This window comes from Zophobas morio, unplaced genomic scaffold, assembly GCF_036711695.1.
Source record: "Zophobas morio isolate AGI-343-1 ecotype UQ-CSIRO unplaced genomic scaffold, CSIRO_AGI_Zmor_V1 ptg000023l, whole genome shotgun sequence".
Taxonomy (NCBI): Eukaryota; Metazoa; Arthropoda; class Insecta; order Coleoptera; family Tenebrionidae; genus Zophobas; species Zophobas morio.
In genome coordinates this window covers 15,413,935-15,429,935 of record NW_026972128.1, presented here as the reverse complement: position 1 = coordinate 15,429,935, position 16,001 = coordinate 15,413,935, and positions in this window count along the sequence as shown.

Here is a 16,001-nt window from a genome sequence, read left to right as displayed (position 1 = left end):
AATGACAGCTAAGAACACGGAATAGTGCACCTAACCTCACTTTTTGGTATAATAAAATTAACGCTTTTCAACAACTACGTCAAATGTCATTTCAACTGCCGCAACATTATGGATTAATAAAAGACTTGCGCTTTTCGCTAAGTTTTTTTCTATTAAAAAAAAACAACGTCAACTTGACGACTTTTTTAAAGGAACTACTATGTAATACGTAAAAAGCAATACCACAATACGGATAAATTTTGCTTCCAACAATTTCAAAATTTTTGTACAGTTTAACCGTCACAAGTTTCAGCAAGTTCTTAATTAAATTTTGGTGATAATAGTGATAATCTTATAATACTACAAGCAGTTGCCATTCCTTACTAATCAAAGAACAACTTACTTGTTCGCGCGCAGTTTTTGAGCGTATTTCAAACAAACTGACTTCAACATTTTAGTAGGGTAAAATATACCAAATTGAATAGGTGCAGCATAATACTAATAACAACGGTACCAATTTTAAAACATCCTGTATAAACAATTCTAAAAAAATTGGAGTGTACAAAAAACTATATGTACAGAAATATACTTTTTGAAACATTTCAAGTAAGGTTAACAGTACAAGATTAGACTATACAAAATTTTGATATGACATTATTAAATTTTTGAAAGGGACGAACAGACTCTGAGTAGCTTTTTACCATGTCCACAACAGCCGATCTGCAAGATTTCAAAACGATTGATTTTGTAGTTCCTTAGAAAACATATAAAAGTTTTTTTTTCAAAAATCTTCAAAATTAATAAAGCAAAAGGTATAAAAGATATTATTTTATGCACTTCAGGTAAGATTTATACGGAAAAATTTTGAAATGATGTCGATATATTTGTCGCGAAAAAAAAGCAGACAAATTTTGGTTAACATTTGTCATCTACACGATATTATTAAAATACGTCCAAAATTTTGCAACCATATATCTGGTAGGTATATGAGAGATTAATTGTCTAATAAAATCGCCACAGACGACAGACAACAGACAGATGGAGATCGGAGATCTACGCCACTCGTTCCAGTTCCCTAGCTTATGTTCGAAAAGTAAAAATTAATGGTAATTTTGACCCTTTCTTTTCATGTCACGATATTTTTGAAAAAAAGTTTCGACAAGGGAATGTGTTATAATCGTAAAGAACAATTACAACTTAAAATCAAATTTCTGGAATAATTAGACACAAAACAATTTCACCAACTTTTTGTGTGTTGTTCTATTTCCAAGTATCGTTGTTTGGAATTTTTTTTTGCCGCCCGAACTTTTGCTTTACGAATAATAAACCTACCATTGTATACAAACTTTCTACGATGGGGAAGGTAGGGTAAAACTTATGCTACATAAAGTTAAAAGTACAATAAATCAAACCGTTTTCAAAATAATAAAATTCATCTATACTTCTAAATATTCAAGCATTCATTTTTCAATAATGAATTTACAAGTTACAAATTCAAACAAACTCGCAACTTGGTGAAAAAAAAGATGAAAATTACGGAGAATTGTTACCAGTAAACATCTGAAATAGAATTCTTCATATACCTGTTTGTCAGTGATCTTATATTACAGTGTTCCGAATGCAATTTGTTTTTTTTTCCAAGAAAATAACAAATGCAGACTATAAACAGCACACACTATGAAATACAAAACACTGCGAACAATAATGTACCTACTATGTTTAAATAATGTTAGATTAAAAAAAAATCAATACCGTTCTCAAATCGAGTTATCTGTTTTAATCTGCAGAAGAATGATTGGATGAAAATATTAATAGATTTTTCGTTGTCTACCAAAATGGTAGAATCAAATTTAGAAACAATGTTGAAACGATTAGTAGAAGTATATTTGAGAGTAGAATGGAGAAATCTACTGAAATATTTAGAACTACAAGATAAGTATAATACAGTAGTAAAATATTACATATAAAAGAGAATACTTAAAATAATAAGAAACAAATCAATGGAGCTGCAAACCTCCGGATCAGACAACCATGGATTTTTGAAGTTTGTCTTTGATCGTTGCGTTTTCAACTCATGGTACAAGAAGACATGGTATGCTACTCCGATGGATGAGTCTTCGTCTACTTTGCGCACCAGCCACGTGACGTCCCATTGCCTTGAAAACCGTGCTTGAAACGGTCTTCTGACAACTTCGAAAGCTGTCAAATGTCAATTTACCTGTGACATCTGAGGTTATAGGGAGGTTGAGATTCGGTTCAGCTTTTAATCATGGGTTAACTTATCTTCCAAGGTGCCAAGTTGAAATCAGATGCTAACAATATGTGTTCAAAATTTGGCACCGTTCGTTGATAGTGATAGTACGAACATGAAACAAGTCCGAATTTAAAGTTGGCCGTCATAACAGCCACATGACGTCACACAAAATGCGCAATATCATACCATGTCTTCTTGTACCATGTTTCAACTCAAACTTTCAGTCAGTAATCTGACAAAACCAATATTCTATCAAAGACAAATCTTTAGATATCAATGCCTTTGATCTTGTTATTTATTGCTCTCTCGGTATTTGATTTGATACGGAGGATAATAATTTATTATACCGAAACAATTATTCATCACAGATATGACCTGACTTTAGATAAGACTTCTATAATTACAGGTATCAAATCCAAACAATGAAATTCACTGCTGATGGTGCATCGAAATTCCGGTGAGGAACGGTGACGGGCCGGAATTTCGCCGATTAGACGTGGGGGCGGCGTGCCTCGGTGCCACGCCTTGGACCGACTAGTGCCGCTGAAAGAGAAGCACGTCTGGCCGACCTAGGGTTATGCGATCACTTTCACGGCACCGGAGTTGCGCCTTCGGTCGGGAGCGGCGGTGCTCGGGCACCAGCTCCCTCACTGGGGTTGCTCTAAAGCCGGAGACACAAATCTTCACTGGTCTGGTGAGCGCTCGCGGAAACAAGAAATAAAATAAAACGGATAAAATAATCTCTCGTAAAGACTCCAAGAAAGAATTCTCTTTTCCCGCGGCGTAGGCGCGCGATCGCGAATTTACCCCGGCTCTCGGTACGCGTCCCGATTTCCGGCCCGCGAGAATTCGCTTCGTTACAATAGAATGAAACGACATTCAAAATTCTGGAATTACAGCATACTGTTTGGTATGCTATTATTGTCTAAGCACCACTCCAGAGTTTGGTATGATTGCCTATTATTAATCTAAATATCACCTAATAAGCGACGTATGATTTAGTATGCCTTAACTTGGAACAAAACTTTAATTTTACCGAAATAACGAATCGTACAGCAAACCTTTGATGAACCGCTCTATGTAGATATAATTTTATCCTCCAACAATGATTACTTATTTTTTTATCAAAAAATGGGCATGTTAAAACTGTTCCCACTGTTTTTAAAAAGGGAATTTTAAACTGTTCGCTCGACAAAAGATTGCGTAGCGGTGTCTCTAGAAAATCATAAACTTTTGAAAAGGCAGTTCTGTTTCAAAAAGAAAAGTACTTTCCAGTTTCCGGAAATACTCAGATTAATTCTATAATATCCTAGGGTAACAAGTTTAACACTGTCTCGATTATTGTCTGTATAACATTTTATAAGCTCCACCGTACTCACATAAAGCTTTGATGCTAATAAGTGTTCGAACCAGCGCACGAAAGGGTTACGATAAATTGTTACAACTAACTCTTAATACCTGCCGAAAACTGTCGAATGACTCCCGTCGTTTGTTAAAGATTTCCAAACAACTTCCGCTTTTTTCCGAGACATCTTGACATTTGTGTTTTTATAGCAAGCTAGCTTCTGTATTACGAAACCTCAGTAAAAATTTGACTGGTGTATTCGACCTTCCCTACCACTTATAAATGCGAACATTTTCTTCGTTATTTTCGAAACATTTATATTCTTTCAGCTACAAGATTGAAATGTCAACAGTGATTGTTATGGATCGCAGAAAACTACATCGTGACCTTTTTCTTTTAATGCAACATACAAGTTGTTTCTTTTTAATGAATTAAATAGGTAGCATTAGGGAACAAACTTAAATCTCGTGACACAACGAGATATCGTGACCATATTTTATTGTAATCTTAATCCTAACTTAATTAAATACGCGATTAAGAATAGCAGTTATGGTCACGCACCATAATGGGTACAGTCTTTTCTAAATTATTGCTTGTTTACACATTAGTAAAACGAGGACTCCATCAGCATTATCCTTACCCTGTGAAATAAACTAGACCAAAAAAAATTACAAGCAAAGTGTATAAAGGTGTTCTAAAAGTAACGCATTTCGACAAAATTTCTGCAGCGCTTTAATAAAAAACCTATAGAAGGAATGGTTCTTTTATGTATATATCAACTATGTTATTTTGGTCACCGATTCTTAACCATGCCCAAAATCCAAAACAACAAGAACTCGAACAAACTTGCAGTGAAACACCCAAGAATATGAATTTATTTTTTATTTTAAAAAAATCGATAAATCTATTATCGAAATAAACTTTCGAAGTCGGTTTCCACAAGACTGAAAACGATCTTAGCAAATTTCAATTAATAAATAAATTAGCACCACTTAAACTAGATCGGAGTAGTTAAGGTGACTTTTAGATGATACCTCAAAGGTAGTACCATATGTTTTTTATTGACCAATAAAGTTGTTAAAATTAAAAATACGAACAGTGCTATTTCTTGAACAGAAACCACACACTTAAAATTCACACCTAGTAAAGACTTTCAAACGGTCACGGATGCTTGTCGAAAAGTCTTAAACGATACCTAGTACCAAACAGTTCTCAGTGATATCCGAAGTTACCCTAAAGGTATATCATGACAGTCAAAAGTTGTCTACCTTTCTGCATTTTTTTCTTTTTATAAAAAAGGGGTACGTTAGGTGAAAATCAGAATCCGTAGTTTCCAAAATAAGAAAATGTGCATGAATATAATTTTATCATTTCTCACTCTAGTTCTATTTGTAGGTATGTATATACTTAATTAGCTTCGAATTCGGAGAGTAATAAGTAGATATAACAAGATTCTTTTTGCTTACGTCATTTTTCTTTTAATTTGTGATTTTTTCAAGCGTTGTGTGATATTCACAATGATATGCACAGTAAAAAGAAAACTCTTGAACGCCTATCCATATTTTTGAAATTTGTTTTTCTTTTTTTTTTAGTATATGTTATTTAATAATTTCTTGGCTAATTTTGATTTTTGTTGTTAAGAACATTTATTTAAGTTACATTTTCTTTAAACAAGTATTTTCCATAAAAATGTCTTTGTATAAGAAATTTCCAACAATTTGATAAAAATAGGATTTTCCAAATTAATTGTGAAGTACATAATAATATAAAATTATAGTTAATAACCTTGAATTTTATTTTGAGAGTTCTTGTGAATGCAAAATGGGCGGTGAAGTTTTACGTAAGAAAGTAAAATCCACTCATCTCATGGTTCAAAAGGTGATAGTTCAATATGTGTTACGAAATATGATTAATATAACCGATATACGCAGATAAGTTTCATTCGAAAAGTAATAAACAAAGTAGGTGGACTTAATTTGCTTACACGCACTGAATTAATTATTTACGATAACAGCATAAAGTGGATTTGATGTTATCATTGTTTCTCAATAAAAATAATGGATTACGTTTCATAATGTAAATCGTATTTATTGTCATAAAATATGAATTAAAACATGCTTTTAATGTTATTACTTATTTGAAAACAGGAAAAATCAATACACTCAGATGCAGTAATTTATTTAAAAGTCCAGAAACACTCACTGTTCTGTCCCTTTCAATTCAATATTCTAATGTCATAAAATTATCGTAGCTATCCAATATTTCGTTTCGTATATAACATCATAAATTATGCACTAATGATAAAAACAGGTGACAATAGTGCTAAATAATTCAGCGGACCTCATTATCGTCGAAACTCCATGATAATTAACCGTCAATTACACACTATTTTGTTTACTGAAAATAAGTTCTTTGACAAAATAATTTTAGCGTTTATGCCATGCGAAATGCCAAGTTGAATTTTGAAAATAATGCTTAGTAAATTTATTTCTTTGCTGCTGGTAGTTTCTCACTCTGCAATCTGACGGCGAGCTTCCCAACCACATCGCTGAAACAGATTTCAGGGGTTTATTGTCGCTCCCTGCCGTTAGAGGTAGCTATAGTACGAGAACTCGACGATAATATCGGAATTACCAACATTTTTTTTATACCTTATTTCGTTAGCATTTGTTGCAAATTACAATGTTCAAATCCACTATAGGTACTTTTCATTTTTGCGATAACGAGGTTGAATTTTCAGAAGTTGAGTATATTCCATTACTGGGGTTTATACTTTTTTATCGTAATAGCGGTAATTACCCCTTATCAACAGAAACCAGGACCGGAAACCAACAAAGGCAGGCAGTTAATAAATAGTTTCTCATTTGCAAAAACACGAATGGTCACATGTATCAGATTACGATAATACTATTTGGACCGTGGGAGCGCACGGGCCCACCCCATCGTCTGCTTCCTTTATTTACCCCTAGCTAAATTACCATCATTATTAGCGTGATCTGTATTTCACATTTGTCGTTCTTGTTAGTTACATTATAATCTATATTGTGTATATTCTGAGATCATAAGTTAACACAAATGTTTTACAGTCTTACAGAAATTATTAGTAGTGTCGTACTTTTTATTTAAAACTCATACTTCAGTAATTTGGTATATCAAAATTCCAAGTGAGTAGGGATCCAATATAAACAGACCTAACTTATGTAAACTATTTAATTGTATGACAAAGATTTATAATTCTACAATTTTAATGCGGTATTAGGTGTTGTTTTTACTTCCTGAGCGGAAGCTAAGGAAGTGTAGTAATCGAGAAAAAGGTAGTTTTTCATTTCCGTCTGTCTGTCTGTCTATCTGTCTGTCTGACGTCTGTATCCATTTTTATTAGTCACGTAATCTCCGAAACTGCCGGACCGATTGTTGTCAAATTTTGTATGTATATTGGGAATATCATGTAGATGATTAAACGATAACCAAAATTTCTCTAATCATCGCCACCAACAACGTGAGCCATCCCCTCAAAATTTTTAACAATAGTAATTTTTTATATTTTATAAAATCATATACACTTTCACTTGTAGTTTACGAATCCGCATTTAATTCTAATCACAATTACTTTACAAAAATGTCTTCGCAATATTCGCTGTGTTGTATATAACCGATACCACGCGCGCGTGTAAACAACTGCGTTGTAGCTGCTTGGGTTGCGACGCCAGGAGGTGACTAATTTCTGTTTTCCAAGCATTCGAATAAGGCTTGGACTAGTGAGTTCGAATTTCATTCTCATCCTCGTTACACCTTTTTTTTATCAAATCAAGAACGCTTCACTTAATTTACTCGAAAATTACTAATAATTTTAATTATGACAGCTCCTCACCCAAAATAATTTTCAGACCGTTTTGCTGTATTAATCAGTCCACAGTGTAACTATTAGGCTTTATGTATCGGTCTATTATTCAACGTATTGTATACTTTTTCTTCAGTTCTTTTATTCTAAATTGATATAAAAATACGGATGTGAAGAGAGACGAAGTTATATTGTACAAATCGTTGCTTATCGTCTTAATAAATATGTTTGTTTTATCAACAACTTAAATGTTAGTATCTCGTCTTTAAAACTGACGTTTTCGGCTGAAATAATTTGAAATATCTAATAGGTTTTTATCAATGTTAATTATTTAAAAAATATTATTCATTGCAGTTATCGTTATTGTTTTGTGAAACATTTAAATTTCAGAATTGTTTTGGAAACATTTTTGTATTTGGGACATGCATAGCTACAACGAGAAGAAGTTCACTAAATCAGCAAAACGTTTCAGACAGTCATATTAATTGAAAACAGTGGTCTTCAATGTTTGAGTTTATTGGGAAGTGTTTATTAAAGTTTCGGCTAAATTACTCGTAACTTTAGAATGGTCTTAAATTCCAAGTGTAGTGTAGGCAAATATTCTCCGAAACCTTTTTTTTGTGTGTGTATTTTGAGCCTGTTATAAAGATTTTTTTTCTGTTCATCTTCAACAAGAATCGCATGATGTAAATCTAAAATTTTGTTTAGAATTTATATTATGATTTCAAAACTTTTTCCGATTAGTATTTTTTAAATCTTCTTATTAAACCTGTGTAATATTGAATTGCACCGTTATTAAAAATTAGTATGTATAAAGTTGATGTTAACTTCTATGATATTTTTGTTTGTGTAAACAAAAAATTTATGTGGTTTTTGTTGCACTGGTTTCATTATTGAAGATGAGGGGATTCGCTAAATTATAGCAGAAGAAGAAGTCTAAAGGTTAGAATTTTGCATTAATTTTAAATTGGACGTTGTTTTTATTTTTAACATTTTTTTAAATCTTTTATTAAGGCTATTTTGATCGGTAATTTTGTTTTATTTTTGTCGTCTTTTTGTTACATATTTTGTAAATATTTTATTTTTTATGCACTCGTTTCCTTATGTGCGTGTGTTCAGACAATTTTTATATTTCGATTTTTCGTGCAAGGGAAAAATAACGTTTTTTTTTCAACTTTTTCCCCAAGAATTTTAAATTAAGTATTAATAGTTTATAAGCCGTTTTATTTAGTGTTTGATTCTGTTCACAATCTATTTTAACAATTCGTTAAACTATATGTAAAATAAAGTTCGCCGATTTTTTTTCACCGACCGACGAAACGACTCACCGGTCGAATTGACGGTAGGGTGCAAGGGGCCTTTGGTGCGTGTCAACAATACAGCTAATTTTAACCTATATTTTCAGAATGACATGTAGATAGAAGGTTTTTAAAATATCGGTACTCTAAATGATCACATTCTTTTCATGTATGTACACAAACGTTGATAACTGAATACTGAATAAGAATTGTTTTTATACTAAATCGATTTCTTTTTATTTTACTTCATCTACTGGTTCTTTAACACACGTTTTTTCTTTCTATACTGTGAGGATAATAGTATATTAAAGAACGAGTTTCATAAGGCAAATATTGAGGCACGAAACCAAGCTTATAGAACGAGCGGCGAAGCCGCGAGTTATATAAAGGATGAGTGCCTCAATGGCCTTATGAACGAGTTATTTATACTATTTTTTCGCACACGTTTTTTCCCAAAATTTAATTGAAATTTGCATTTTTTTAATCTGGGGACTTTTGTCGTGGTTGGTGATGAGTCGGTCTGACACTAACCACGAAATATTTGAGGTTCGAATTTTCACAACAACAATTGTAATTCGAACCAATTCGAGTTTTTGTAATTTTAAAATTGGTTAAAATGTCTTGCGAAGAAGTTAAACATGGGAAATTTTAAGTTTAGATTTGCCACTGACATTCACCTGACATTTCTCGTCATTGCTACCAATCTTACCTATCTAAATTACACCAGATCTATTAAAGAACGCCTTTCCGCTATTAAAGAACTGCTGTGACGTCATTTGCGTGCGTTAATAGCTCTGTTAGAAAACCAAAAAACGTGGGCGGTAGAAAAAATCATTTTGGATACTACATTTTCCTGAATTTTTCGATTCTTGATTTATCCCACTGCCGGTGGACGTGTGGATTTCTTAGAGAACTTGAGCTCTGCTCACGTTAGTTCTATCCCATTCTTGTCGACATTCTTGTCCTGTCTACAAGACTTTAGACCAATTTTTTACCAGTGCTATACGATGTTCTTTATGCTTTAATGTTTATAGAACTTGAAGAATTTAAACTACTAAAACACAATATGCCAGTATTTAACGAGTTTTTGCCGACTGAGCCAGTGATTTTTAAAAATACTAGAAAAATCCAAAAAAGATATACTTACATAGCAATAAAAGTGCGTGACGAACGGTTAAACAAGGAACCTAGCGTTGCCATTGGTTACACAACAAATAGCTTGTCTCAGTTGCGCTTTAAGTACGGACTGTTTACGCGTTTTTCACATGATCACTTCCTCTGCTGAGAGATTTTAATAAATATGTTTCTATATACATGTAAATAAAAACAATGTAATAAATTTTAATAAATTCTATGACATCAGCAAATGTCATAGAATACAAAAATGTATAAACTCTAAGAATTATATATATTTATGGATGTATAAAAGAGCCTGTGCTACTAAGATGATCAATATAGTGAATGCGTCCCTAACAGCAGATGTTCCATGCTCAGTATAATACTAACAGCTAAAATTAGTTAGATACTTCTTCACATAAATTTAAGGCGTGGATTTTAGGCAAAACTGAATATTTTTATTTTTAAGGCACGTTAACAGAGTTTGGATTTAATTGATTTTGTAGGAAATAGAGTAAAACAAGCATTTGTTTAAAGTAAACTACCTAGCATCTATCTTAAGTGCCTATTTCGACTTTTAAACGCCTTAACATGCCTAAAACGATCAATACTGCAATTTGGATTTTTTTGTTGCGATATTACTTTTAGACATGTTTTGATAACTACCCTACCAACTAACAACTAATAAAAATTCGCAAACTTCTTGGAAAACTCTACCAGGTCAAGAGGGTCTGAGGATTTCCTACCCATTTATTTCATTCATTAAATGTAGGAGTACTAGTGTTCTTGAGTTTTTGAAAATATCAAAATAGGTACAACTAAAGTATGCTTAAAAAATAAAGTGGTCGAAAGTTGTTTCGACAGAACTTCTCTTGCTCCTGAAATACAACGAAACATATCCAACATTTTCGAGTTAAGTTTTTTCTTTACACAATTATGCGATGACGTCATCAACATTTTTGGAAGAACACGTATATTAGATTGGTGTAGTGTAATAACAGTATTGTATTTCCAAAATTTTCTAAGAAATAAATTGACTCATTCATTAATTTTTTTGAGCCACTTGATTTATTTTTTTTTTTTGGCGAACCTGCAAGCAAAGCTAAAAAATGAGGTCCTTAATTTGATTAAAAATTTGTCGAAGTCTATAAGTATAATCCAACAACTCCAGCTCTTTAAAAAATATATAAAATTTGATTTTACGATTTTCGTTTTATGATAACCGCTGTAAAGCAAAAACCAGAGGCATAAATAACATCCCTTGTCCTTCAGCACTAGGTAATAGCAATCTAAAGCTCAAGTGTTTATACATCGCAAAAATGTCATGCAGAAATTAGTTTCATTTTAACGAATTTGTCTTCTCAAAACAGGACTGAACTTATTAATTAAACCACAATCGAACAAAATGTTCTGAACATTATAATTCTTATTTTATCATTATTATATAAAGACGTGCGTGTTCTTCACATTTTCGAGAAAATGGAGTGACTCGTTCTTAATTTCACCAATAAAAGATTTGTGATGACGACGTCATAAACATGGACAATATCGGTCACAGCACAAAAGAAATGTTGTCACAACGTATTACCAATGCAAGAAAAAAAAATAAAGGGCCAAGTTCGGCATCGAACCTACAGCGGCAAATCGTACGACTACGCCGCAGGTCGCCTTATATTATAACTAGGGATGTACCGACTAGTGGCCGACCGGTCGGATAAGCCGACTATTCGGCCGTTTTTCATCGTAGGCTGGCAGTCGGCGACTGATCGGCTAAACAGCCGATGGGTCGGCTTTTTTTATTAAAATTAAAATAGTATATAAAACAATTAAACCCGGTTTACAGACCCTCAATTAAATATTTAATTGTGATTTAATTTTTAACCCCGCGTTAAAGTACCATGTGACCGACTCTACGCCAATCAGACGTCGTTAATGGCCTTGTTAAATGCGCCATCAACTTAATTTCAATTAAAATATTGTATAAACTGGCCCTAAATTGTGTTATTCTTTGTTTTTGTACTGAGTTACGAAAAAAATTAAATGTTAAAATTATCCAAAAAAATTAAACACTTTTTTTGGAAAACAAAGGAACTTTAGTTATTCCTTTTATTAAAATAAAACAAATTTTTAAAGTAGTCAGAGAAATAGAAAAAAAAACAGACTGTCTGTCGCATTTATAAACCGGTTTTAGCAAAGCCGAACAGTCGGCCGACTAGTCGGTTTTTACTGGCCGAACAATCGGTTAGTCGGTTAGTCGGCCAGACCTATAGTCGGTACATCTCTAATTATAACCGATATAGCCACTGCTCAACGGAAACTCTCGTCCCGTGTTGGTAATGCAACGTTATTATACCTTGCAGATGTTTTTGCGAAAATTTGAACGTGGAAAAACTGAAAGCGGATTGTACACTACAAGTACAGGGGTATAGTTTTGTATAACGTTCAACTCATTTTAAAATACAGTTCATTGAGATGACGTCATCAAATTGTTGGTGGGGATGATTAGCCAAATTTTGGCTCGCATTTAACCATCTACATGATATCTATTTCTAACACACATACAAAATTTGACAACAATCGGTCCTGCAGTTTCGGAGATGTATGTCTAATAAAAATGGATACAGACACACAGACAGCCAGACAGACAGACAGAAGCGGGAGACTACTTTTTTAGTACTGTAGGGATCATGAAACGTCGAGAAAATATAAAAGTGGTCATTCGTCCGATGGACTCGATTACTACTTACTTACGCTTGGGAAGTAAAAATAGATTTACAAAACAAAATATATACCTTACCACTGTGGACAACTAAGAAAGAGTTCTATCAAATGAAATGTGATCCCAAAATTGTTTGCAAAGTTTGTAGAAAATTAAGTTAAGAAAAATGATTATTTTCTAATATTGCTCCATTATAGCTTACATGTGGAAAAAAGGAGACTTATACCAGTATGAACAAACATTCACACATAAGATAATCCCAAAACATCATTTCGGCAAAGACTGTTAACACAAAATTTTCCAGATTCCAAATATTCCTTGACATAAACTACAAAATGCACAGCAATAATTAAAAATATATATATTGCGGAAAAAAATACGAAATGAATCACCATTATGCAAGAATTATTATTTATTTGGCAGAATATGATAAAAATGTAAGTAATTTTGACTCTATTTTTATTTTTTGAAATTTTGAAATAAAAATAATGACTTACACAATTATTACAGACTGTTGAATGTATTCAAAATGAACTGAAATTTTTCCATATCTGGGTATCAGTAGACGAAACAGCCGATTCACTTGACAACAGATATGTTGTCAATTGTATCGTCGCTAAATCATGAGATGCCAGCATTGCTCGATCTATACATGTATTTAAAAAGAAAGTTTTATCAATCCTAATCACTGTGAATATAAATATGAAAAGAAACTTAATATCATTAGTCATTACCCACTAAGTGAGGTTTATTAAACTTCTATCAACTTCTTTTCCTGACTAAAAAATTAAATTAAACTGACAGTTAGTAAACATGATTACCATTAACGATGTCTAGTAATATGTATTATAAGTAGCAACTGGAACATAAAATTAACTGGAAGATATAAATAGACTTCTAAAGACTGCATTAGCAAATAAAAATACTTAGTACTCCAGTGTTACTCATTTAATCTTGGAACTTTTACATTTGCTTCAATCGCCAATGTTGCACGAAACCTGTCTGCGTCAACTTTTTGGGCATAATTGTGTAGGAGTTCACTTTCAGAAAAATAGTATTGTAAATTCTAAAGAAACTTTGTTATTTTAACCGATATAATCTAAATTTAAGCAAATTGTTAAATTACGTTATAAAAATTTTTTATAGCAATGAACAAAGAAGTGATTGTCTTTTCACCATCTACAGGTCATCTTAAAGTACGCCCAAAAATTTCACAGACCGCAGACAGATATATCGACAGACAGTTAAACGTTGGGCGGAAACGGAAAAATATTGAAAAAAAAATGAAAACAAAATTACCCTATTACAAGTAATTATGAAAAACACCTAAATCTATGAAAGTGTTGTGGGGAACACCACTAATACTTATTATCAGCAAAACCATAAACCTAATCACCTATTTGAACCAAAAACAAGTTCAATCAATTGAACACCTACCTAAATCTGCGTACTTCATATTTCACAGTATTCTAACTTTATTAATAGTAGGTTTTTAAGGACTTTATCAAATGCTGCGGAATTATCGAGATAAATTTTATCAACAGGCTCTTAGTGCGATCATAAACTCATTGGAGCAAATTTTTATTACGAAGTATTAATTTATTTTTCACAGCACACACAGGAATTATTATTATGGGTCGATAGTTGTTAACGCCAAGCTTGTCAACCATTTTAGAACGCGAAGTCCTATGATTCAAAAGACATTAATTTTTTACTCAAAACAAATTTAACGAACAATCCAACTACAGAACTTTAAAACAAAACTATTGAAACTTATAAAAGTAGATAACAAACAATATTCAGGTTCCTATGATGTTTATTTACAACCTCGACATATTATTATTCTATATTTAAGAAATTTTTTATATCCACTAAAGTCGAGGGTAAGCTAGGAAGTATTTTAATAGAGTTCATCCGTTGAACACCTGCTTTCATGTTACGTGTACTTGTGGTTTATGAATTCGTCTTGATTTTTTACCCTAGAGATCCAAATTTTCGCAAAGAAAATCAAAATTCTATATCATTTTGCACCAATATAAGATTATAACTTTGAGCAACTCGAAGGTCGCGGGTTCGGTCTCCTCATGAACTACTTTTTTGCACAGTGACGGGTATTGTTTATTTATTCTTCTCAAAAACTTTCAGTTCGAAGAATAGTTGCAAGTACTTTGAGATTCTTATGTGTTAACGTATGCAACTAAATATGTGGATGTGAATTTCCACATTTGCATAATAATTGTGAAGCATTTACCCTATGGAAGAACCAATTGCCCTAACAATAAGAGGGTAAATAGGCACTATGTTTGAAAAATAACGAGCGGTTTCTGTGTTCCTATTCAAATTTTAAGTAGTATTACGTATATAGAATATATTAATACACAAAGCATTTTCAAAAATCTCCACAAAATTTACTTCAGAGAAGAAATTTACAACATGTCAAGAAGAAAATACCAAAGAAGCATTTGTATGCGAAGTATTATCAAGCGTTGTAGGAATTTTGTAGTGACGTATATCACCAAACTCGCAAATATCACATCATGTTCATATATACGATTTATTAACCTAATCGTCTAAAACAGCAGCACTACAGTTAATATATGACTTTTTTTGCATAGTTTAGTCTAAAATTTCGAGATTCGATCAACAAAAGTAATCTAAGTATGCAAATTAAAGTGCTAATAGTGTTTGTGTGTGTGTATTAAGTTTCGTAAGTCTGCAATGAATTGCTCTGCAATATCAAATCAGTTCTCGCAAAGGCGAGTGAGTATAGGGTGGTGAAATGGTGGAGGGTTTAGTGGAGCAACCAACTAAATTCAAATACAAAGACAAACATGGAACGAAAAATATAAACCTCGAGATCAATGTAAACGTAATAAGTTGGCCCTAATGCTATTGTGCATGGATTTCTGCAGGCGATTACCATATGAACGTCTATGTGACAACGTTCTCCGCCTCAGGCCGCCAACTACTCATACCCTCGGATATTGGTTTCTGATTCAGTCGAGTCGGACAAGATCAACACTCTCTTACTTATTTCACCCTTATTCTTGATAAGCGGTGTTATAGCATCTTAAACCGGAAAATCTCTCGCTCACAGAGACCTTTTAATCCTGGTTACATATATTACAAGAAATTTTGCAAAGCTCTCGAAATTGATTTTTCAGTGAATAGCGACGATTCCGTCGACTGATTACATGGAATGCATTTAATGTGCCGCTTAGTGGGCCGGAAGTCGGAACTTGATTTGATATTATAGATCTTGAATATGCCTCTGCGTAATATTTGCTCAGAATCGGTCCGTCGACAATATGATTTGGAAGTTAGTTATATGTTTATAGTTGGAAACTCATCGAAATTACCATTGTTGAAATAGGACAAATCCCTTGTTAGATTACATTCTGCGCAATGCAATCGAATTTTTTAAGTTTTTTTTTTTCATTATTTTTGAC